Source organism: Spermophilus citellus, assembly GCF_964194105.1.
Source record: "Spermophilus citellus genome assembly, chromosome: 4".
NCBI lineage: Eukaryota > Metazoa > Chordata > Mammalia > Rodentia > Sciuridae > Spermophilus > Spermophilus citellus.
Window position 1 is genome coordinate 228095488 of NC_138185.1, and position 9293 is coordinate 228104780.

At 47.1% G+C, this 9293-nt stretch overlaps 1 pseudogene across 1 annotated transcript; it reads left to right on the forward strand.

The window, feature by feature from the left end:
* Positions 1-1465: 1465 nt before the first annotated feature.
* On the forward strand, positions 1466-2461 carry LOC308648317 (transcription initiation factor TFIID subunit 7-like; annotated as a pseudogene). Its single transcript has 2 exons — positions 1466-1988; positions 2046-2461. The product of its transcript is annotated as a transcription initiation factor TFIID subunit 7-like (transcript).
* The last annotated feature ends 6832 nt before the right edge of the window (positions 2462-9293 follow it).

The following is a 9293-nucleotide window of genomic DNA, read 5'->3' on the forward strand; positions in this document are numbered from 1 at the left end:
ATGGGCCCCACCTCCTTATATGTCCCATAATGCACTGGGCCAATATTTTATTAAGGAATCTCACGTCTATGCTCATCAATACTGGTCTGAAGTCTTCTTTCTGGGTGTGTCTAGGTCTGGTTTGGTATCAGGGTGTTGATGGCTTTACAGGATGTTTTTTTCAGTGTTTTCTCCTTTTCCATTTCATGGAATAATGTGGGGAGGTTGGCCTCATCTCTTCTTCAACGTTCTCTTAGAATCAGCTGAGAATCAATCTGCCTGTGGGCTTTTCTCTCTTTGAAGGATTTTAATGGCTCTTCAACTCCATTGCTTGATATTTTTCCGTCTCACATATTTATATTCTTGTGCTTCAATTTGTGTAGGTCACACGTGTTTAGAGTTTTCTGTCTCTTCAAGTTTTTCTAGTTCACTGGAGGATATTTCCTGAAAATAGTTTCTAATAATCTTGTGGATTTCAGAAGTGCCTGTACCAATATCACTGTTTTGTCTAATTTTGTTGATTTGAATCTTCTGTTTTTATTTCCTTTAGTTTCTGGAGGGTTTTCAATCTTCTTTCTGTTTTCTAGGAGCCATCTCTTTATTCCTTTGATCATTTGTGCAGTGCCCATGGTCCTAAATCTCTAGCCAAAGAACTCGAGCAGGACAAGGAAATTAAAGGGCTCCATGGGAGAGGAAGAGCTGAACCCGCTGCTTGCTGGTGGGTGATCCAGCATCTGGAAGAACCAAGGTCTCCATCAGGGCCTTCGGGATCCTCTTCTGGGCCTCTCCCTGTGGGGTTGCTGGGCTCTCAGTGTGGTGCTGGGAGCACAGGCTTCAGCAAGATCTCAGGGCCTGTCCCAGCTCAGTGCAGTGACACTCTGTGGCGACCCCTCTGCCAAGCAGCAGGAGGAGCAGAGAAACCAGAGGAGACACTGGGCTCCTGCAGCTTCGCTGCTCAGAGCCTGGACCCCTCACTCCATCTGCTTCCTGTTTCGCTTGGCTCTGGCAGAGAAGCTGACCCTGTCATCAGCAGGGGATTGTCAGTACCCGAGGGGAGAAAGCTCCCCGCGCCCCGTTGTTGAATATCCGTGTCCCAGGAGGTTTGTGGACAGGATTGTTCTGGCCTCGCTTTCTGTGCCCAGGAGCTCCCCGCACAGCCCCTGCGCTCTCTGCTCGCTGCCTTGCTCGCGGGTCTGCGTTGTCCGGCAGCGGCACCTAGAGGTCGAACTCGGCATTGCACCTAATAGACTGGATAAGCGGGTGTGTCACTAACAACCTGGGTCCCCCACCTAGAGAAGACTTGTGGCTTCTAAGTCAAAATAGACGACGCCTACTGGGTATTCTGCTTCGCTGCTCTTCTACTTAGAACTCTTGTAATTAAAGATTTCAGGTCGTAATACACTGGTCTTTTTAACAGTTGCAGTAGCTGGAAGTTTTTAGTGCAACAGGGTTTATTAGAGGAGAAGTGAGTCACGAAGAAGTCAAGATGAGTAAGAGCAAAGATGGCACTCCCCATGAGCTAGACAGCCAGTTTACCTTACAGCACCTCCAGATACGGCTCTACGGTGAGGGAGCCGTGCAGTCTGACCATGTGAACCCCAAGGACAGACTGACCATTGAGGTACACCCCATGGCTGTCCTGGGATTGTCAGAGAGGACCGGGTTCCATTGGCCTCAAAACTGGTAGGTGTGCCCTGTGTAATGGAAAGCCTGAACACCATTGACAAAAGGCCTTTTACAAGACAGCTGATATCTGTCAGATGCTTGTGTCCACGGTTGATGGTGACTGCATCCTCCTGTGGAAGAACCAGTTGCTGCTACTGATTGCAAAGCAAGAAGAAAAATAGATAAGGACAAAGAGGAAAAGTTTATCTGGTACCCTGGACTTACCCTGCCACTGAAAATGTCAGACAGAGAAGGTTCCAGAAGGAGCAAAGAAGCAGTATATTGAGTCTCCAAGTGTGGGAAAAGGAGTGAAGGGTTGCTGAGCACAGAAGCTGAAGCTGTCAGTACTCAGGGAAAATGGGTACTGTGAGAAAATCAGGTAAACAGCTGCCTACGACCAGTTTCTTCCTGGGAAGAAATTGCTGAACATGAAACAAAAAGAGGGAAAATCAAGGCCTTGCTGTCTGTCTCCAGGAACGTCTGGCCACAGACAGGCCCATGGCTCCTTGGAGCCTGATGAGCTTCAAGAGAGAGTCGTGATCTCAGCAGCAGTGAGGGTGCAGATGGGACCCAACATCAAGGTGAAGGAGATGTGAGAATCACGGACACTGAAGAAGACCTGGAGGGACAGCCAGAGGACAGGCTGAGAGAATCACATGAACAACACCAAGGACATGAAGGAACCATCATGGGTTGTGGGAATAGAAACAGACTGACAACATGAGAGGGGAGCCCAAGAGACCCAGGACAGAGCAGACGACAAGAGGACCTCATCATGGACGTGGAACCTGGCTCCCAAGGACAGGGTCCAGACTGAGTTAGGTGAACTCGAACACAAGGAAGACCGAGAAGAGGAGCAGCTTACTTCTTCCCTAGGATCACTTTTAGAGAAGTCATACAGATCTTGATGCTTAATTTCAGTCCTGAGACTGGAAAGTCTTGGTTTCATCATTTGGATATTAAGACTTCCCATTCCCTCTCTTGCCAGAAGTTCTGTAGAATTATCTCAGTAGGTTTTTTTAGAACCACTTTTCTATGTGTTTATTCCTTAGGAACTACGATTGCACAGACAGATGATTTTGGAAACTTGTAGAATCAGTGAATCAAACAATTTAGCTTCAGTCACAGTTTCATTGCAGGACTTTGCTCCTGTTTATTATACAGAAGATGTTATTGCTTTTCTCTCTTGCCACCTGAGATCAATAGGAAGAAACTGGTCTGTAGGCAGCTACTTACGTAAGTTTTTCATACATTGCTTATTTTCTTAGCTTCTTAATGCAATTCCCACATAAAGGGATACAAATCATTTTCATAAAATTGTTTCTAACAGTAAATAAAAGCAACTAATTTTCATGTTAGACAAATAATGCTTCAAGATTTGATAAGCATCTTTATTACTGCAGGTGAATATATCATGCACACATAAGTAAACCACTTTTCTATACTACTGGAGTGGGCCTGCTGAGAAAGAAATCAAGAAAATGATCCCATTCTAAATAATCTTAAAGTACTTGGAAAAAATTCAACCAAGGATGAGAAAGATTTATATATTGGAAAAAAAAGAACATCACAGGGAGAAACTGAAGACCTTAGATAAGGAAAGACCCACCGTGCTCTTGTACAGTCAGAATGAATGTGATCAAATGGCCAAACCAACCCAAATGTCACCAAAGTCAATGAGATCTCCAACAAATACCAAAAACTTTCTTAAAAGAATCAGAAAAAAATGTTTTTATATTTGTTTGGAGAAATTTCAAGCACCCAATAGCCAAAGCAATCCTAAGCAGAGAGAGCAAACCTGGAGATGACAATATCTGACCTCAATTATGTTTCAGAGCTGCAGTAACAAAACCAGCATGGTACTGGTACCAAAGCAGAAGACCCATGGGATAGAGTAGAAGGTACAGGACAATCCAACCTAAGTGCAGTCATCTGGCACTGGACAAAGCTTCCAAAGTCATGTTGAAGAAATGACAGTCTTTTCAACAGGTAGAGTTGAAAAACCTCGACATAAATATGTAAAAGAATATAATAGGTCCCTGTCTTTCACCTTACAAAAGTCATCTCAGTGTTGATCAGAAATTGAAGAATTAGTCTAGACACTCTGCAAGCGTTAAGAATCCAATATTGCACCAACCCTCCTCTGTACTGACACAGGTGCCCACTTCCTCAACCAGGTTACTAAAATGCAAGAAAGAAACTAAGAATCGGTGAGTTGGACAGTATCACATGAAAAGCTTCAGCACAGCAAAGGAACAGCAAGAGGGTGAGGAGCGAGCTTGGGAATGGGAGATGTGGCCACCTGCTCTGAAGGTAGTTCACTGACATGCCGTGTATATAAAGATCCCCAAACACTTAATGACCAGACCCAATAACCCAATGAGTAAATGGGAAAGAACACAACTGACTTCTCAAGACAAGAAACACAGGTGGCCAACAAATATAGGAAAACATACTTAACAATGCTGGCCATTGAGATATGCAAATTGAAACTACATTGAGAATTCATCTCACTCTAATTAGAAGGCAATCATCAAGAACACAAATAATAACAAATGTTGGCAAATGTGGGAAAGAGATGAACAGATGTATTGTTGGTGGGACTTCAAATCAGTGCTGCCATTGTAGGAAGCAGAATGGACACTTCATGAGAGACCAGGAATGGAGCCATGATATGACCCAGCTCTCCCCTCCTCAGATTTATCCCAAAGAACAGAAGTCACACACCACAGCTGTAGAGCCACATGAGTGTTTCCACCAGGGCTTCTCACAGCAGCTGTAATACGGAATGTTCCCAGATGCCACCAACCGATGGCGGATAAAGGGACAGGGGTGGGTAGACAGAAGAGTGTCTCCCTCAGCCAGAAGGAAGAGTGCAGATGCAGCCTTTGCTGGTCAATCGATGGAGCTGGAGAATTAAGGTAAGTTTAATAATCCAGAGTCAGAGGGGGACATTTCAAGTGTTCACTCCCAAATGCCAATTCCAAACCAAAAACAGAAGGGCTGGGAGGAATCCCATGGAGACAGGAGAGGGAGGAGGGAGGAGAGGAAGGGGGTCAAGGGTGAGGAAGGAGGAATTGCAATGGGAGGAGAGGGGGAAGGAAATTGACCAAACTGTCCTGTGCCCCTGTGTGAGGACACCACAGGGGATATTCCATCTGTGTCCTCTACGAAGGACTAAGGTAAACAATGTTATAAAAACATCTGAGGGGAAAGTAGAGGCAATGGGTAAGGAGGAAGGAGGAAGAGAAGGGAGGGAAAGGGAAATGGCAGGGTGCTGCAGGGAAGGAAACCATATTCCGTGACCATTAGTTATGTCTAATTGAAATGCAATATTATTTACAATTAGGATCCACTAATAAACATGGGAATGCAAATTGAAAACCAAATAGTTCCATTCAGTGACATCACAGACTACTACAGTGAATACGTACATAGAGCTCCCTGGGAAGCTGGACAAGGAGAGGTCCCCAGAATATGGAAACCAGCCCTCAACCCCCCTCTGCATCTGCTCCTGGGCTGACCTGAGCTCCCTTTGTGCTGAGCGCCCCCTGCAGGCCCAGGTTTATGTCTGGGCTCACACTGAGGTCCCCTCACTGGGTGTGGGGCACAGTAATAGGTGGCTGTGTCCTCGACTCTCAGACTGCTCATTTGCAGGTACAGCGAGTTCTTGGAGTTGTCTCTGGAGATGGTCAATCGGTCCTTCACAGATTCTGGGTAGTAGGTGCTACCACCACTTGGGTTAATTTGACCAACCCACTCCAGCCCCTTCCCTGGAGCCTGGCGGACCCAGTGCATCCAGTAGTTACTGAAGGTGAATCCAGAGGCTGCACAGGAGAGTTGCAGGGAACCCCCAGGCTGCACCAGGCCTCCCCCAGACTCCACCAGCTGCACCTCACACTGGACACCTGCAAACACAGAGGCTGCCTGGTCAGGACACTGTCACCCATCCACTCTTCCTCTCACTCCTGTCCACTCACACACTCAGGATCTCTGTTCTCCATTCATTACCTTTGAAAACAGCCACCAGGAAAACCCAGCTGAGCACACTCTCCATGGTGAGCAGCTGTGTTCAGTCCTGGTCACTGTGTGGGCTGAGCTGGGAGTCCAGGGCTGGGCTTCTGTGCAGAGCTGTAGGGTGAGGTGGGCTGGTGTTCATGAGCAGAGGGAGGCCCTATTTGCATGTCCTCCTGCTATATAGCAGCTCTGGGTAGAGGCCTTAGAGATATCTGTGCTCAGAGCAAACTTGAACATGTTAGAGATAGTTGGTGACATTTTATTCATGAAAGATTAACTCATAATATTAAATGTATTGTTCAAGCTCTCCAGGAAGATGTGACAGGAATAGCCCAGTGTCTGGGCATGTGCTTCTCCCCTCAATCCCTCTGCTCCATGAAGCATCTCATGGACAGTACAGGACAGGGCTTGTGGGGTTTCTGGAGCCCCTTCTTGGATGAAGAACAGGGTGTGAGTTTGCGGCACCCAGTGTCCATCTAAGGACCATGAAGGTCCCCTTCACTGCAGTGTCCCCACCATGTTGGAGAGAGAACTTCCTGGTCACTCAGTCCATCTGCACAGCCAAAGCTTCTCAGAAGAAACAAGCTCACCTGACCCAGGAGGCTTCTTGTGTCATGGCAGGTCTCTGTAAATGTATTCCTCAAGCTCATGTGGCCAAGGGGCTACCTGTGCCTACACTCAGGTTTCTGTAAACAACACCCTGTGACTTGACTTTTGTGGCCAAGTGTCACTGAATCCTGGAGTGTGGAGAGATCTCCTGAACTGGATTGTGGCATGCAGAGGCCAGCCCATGGGAAAACCTCATAAAAGTTCACCAGTGTTTAACATCTCTTTGCCTCTGTGACCATAGTTCTGATGAGTGCAACCTAGAGGTGCAAACATTCCCTTTGCTTCAGAGTTTCATAGGTAGGAGAGCATGGAGGCTGCATCCTTAGCTCTGGGCCAGGTGAGGAGGAACATCATGGCAGAACAGCATAGAGGAGGAGTGCAGCTCCAGATGTTGCCATCAGGAAGCAGGAGAGCATGGCTCAACAGGGACAATGTGTGAAGACCACGGCACATTCCAGTGACTCATGTCCCCCTGCCACACCCCGCCTGCCTACAGATACTGCAAGTGATTTTATGTCAGTGGATTAATCCACTTTAGGTAAAGAGTTCTCATAATCTGGTCTTCTCACTTCTGAACCTTCCTGCATTGTCTTACAAATGAGCTTTTAGGGGACCACATTTGTGAACCATAACAAGGAATCCTGGCCCTGCTAATCTTTCCACCTGGTCAGATTCCAGGGATATAATCTCCTCATTTCATATTGACATAAAGATCCCAGGGAAATAACCGACTGTGTGAGAGGCTCATGTGCAGGGAGGGGCGAGGCGTGTCCAGGCTGTTGCTGTCCAGCTGCAGCACTGTGTCTGCCAAGCCTGTGGTCTCATGTGGAGTGTGCAGAATGCACCTCCTGTGTCCACACAGACGCAGGGCACAGAGGATGGGAAGACGTCACGGGGAGGACCATGTTGATGTGTTGGATGGGAGAAGAATTACCCAGGAACAGGGAGTGACTGTGGACAGAGAGTGTGGACGTGTCCTCCAGGGAAGGCCAGGCCTGATGGAAAGGCAGCAGGTGTTCCTCCTGGAAGCTCACTGCAGAATAGAGCCAGCAACAGCCACAGCAGCCAGATCTCCTGGGCCAGCTCCTGGGGTGCTGACCTGACCCACCCCTGACCTCAGGAGGTGGGAGGTGTGTGTCTCCCACATTTAAATTACCTCTATTTACAATCCTCGTGTCCTGTGTTCCTCCCTGCAGCTCTGATGATGTCTGAGGTAGAGACAGGGCAGAGGTTTCCGTTCCCATGTGTCTGCATTGGCTGCAGCTCTGCTTCCTGAGAAGTGCACAGGCCCCTTGCCTCTGGGCACACACAGGGATTCTGGAACCTCCAGTGAATGAGGAGATCTCTGTTTGTACCTGTTCATGGTCTCCATAGAGCTGCTCCTGACCTTCACAGTGTGGGCAGCTTGAGGTCAGCGAGGTCGCCCTGCAGTCCTGGGTCTCATTTTAGATCCAGGTTCCTGACAGGATTTCAGAGGAGCAAATCTACAGAGGAGCTGGGGACACAGGGAAAACCAAAGGGATCACATTCATGCAGGGAGCTCTTGACCTCTCCCTTTATGAGTTTTGTCATCTGCTCCTCTGGGTAAACTAAGGTGAGAGTGTGGGCTTGCGGTTGAGTTTGTGGGTCTGAGTGTGTGTTGCTGTGCAAGTAACCCAGAAATGCTCTCTGTGTTCGTGAGATTCCTCATTTACCTCTTGATAGTAATGTAATTATTTGTACATTTACTGACTTTAAATAAATGCTAGAAAATTATGTGGTAAGTTACTGGACCTTTAGAATTTTCATTTTAGGAATATTAGACCCAAAGATATTATTGTTTGGAAATTCATTTTGGGACCATGGAATTCACTATTATGACATTAACACATTTCAATCCACTTCAGTCAATTATTATAATTCTTTTAATTTCACTGTTACCTGTGCTATTCCACAATCATAACCTTAAAAAACTTTCCTAGAACTGAGTAAAGTATACAAAAAATAATAAAAAGCATGACAGGAAAAAAGTCCAGGAGTGTAGTCAGCAGCTCTTTGCAGAAGCACAGAAATCATTGAAAGGCCATGACTTGAGCACTCAGTGCCTGCTGGGAAAACTGGAATTCTCCAGACTTCTTCACCTTGGAGGGTTGCAAGTTGTTGCTTGGTAAATTTTTATTTCATGCTTTGGATTCTTGAGTTATATATAAAACTCAGTACCTGAACAAGACATTAAAATTTATTGTCTTCTCTTTGGAAAAAATGTGGGCTCCTACTTCAAATGTAAATCCGTAATTCAGTTACAATTAACAGTTGACAGCAGGCACATGATAAGGGATCAGGCCCTCCTCCCTCAGTGGCCCTTGGTGGCATGACTGCCTAGAATCATCTGTGTCCTGAGCCCACTGTCTTTTTGTCTGATTCTTGAGGAGCAAGTCTACCTGGTGACTGAATATGTGTCTCAGCATGTTCTATCCCCAGTTCTGCAGAGGTCTAAGGAGCCATGTGGCCCACTTTGAGGTCACTCACAGGAGAAAGTGTGGCCTCACCCTGTGCTTGTGCCTGGTGAATCTCTGCTCCCGTGCAGTGGTGACTATTGATTGTAGAACTGCGAGCAGAGGCCCCGGGTCCTAAGTCTGGAAAGGATCCACAGAGAATCTCTGAATGGAGGGGAAGCCCCCGTGCATAGCAGGCATCCATCTGAACCTCCCTCTGCAAGTGTTTAACCTGGGGCCTGTGACATGGGGCTCTGAATGGCCCTGGTGTTTCAGACGCCCTGAAAAACCAAGGAACAAACACTTCCATCAAAGACATCAGGGAAACATACAAACTGAATTAAAAAGTATTACTTGCCTAGGACCCAGGGGGATAGAAAAAAAGCCGCAATATCCAACAGGAAACCAGCTCTCAGCTCCTCTCTGCACCTGCTCCTGGGCTGAGCTGAGCTCCCTGTGTGCTGAGAGCCCCCTACTGGCCCTGTACACCCTGCAGGGAGATCTGTGTCTGGGCTCACACTGAGGTCCCCACACTGTCTGTAGCACAGT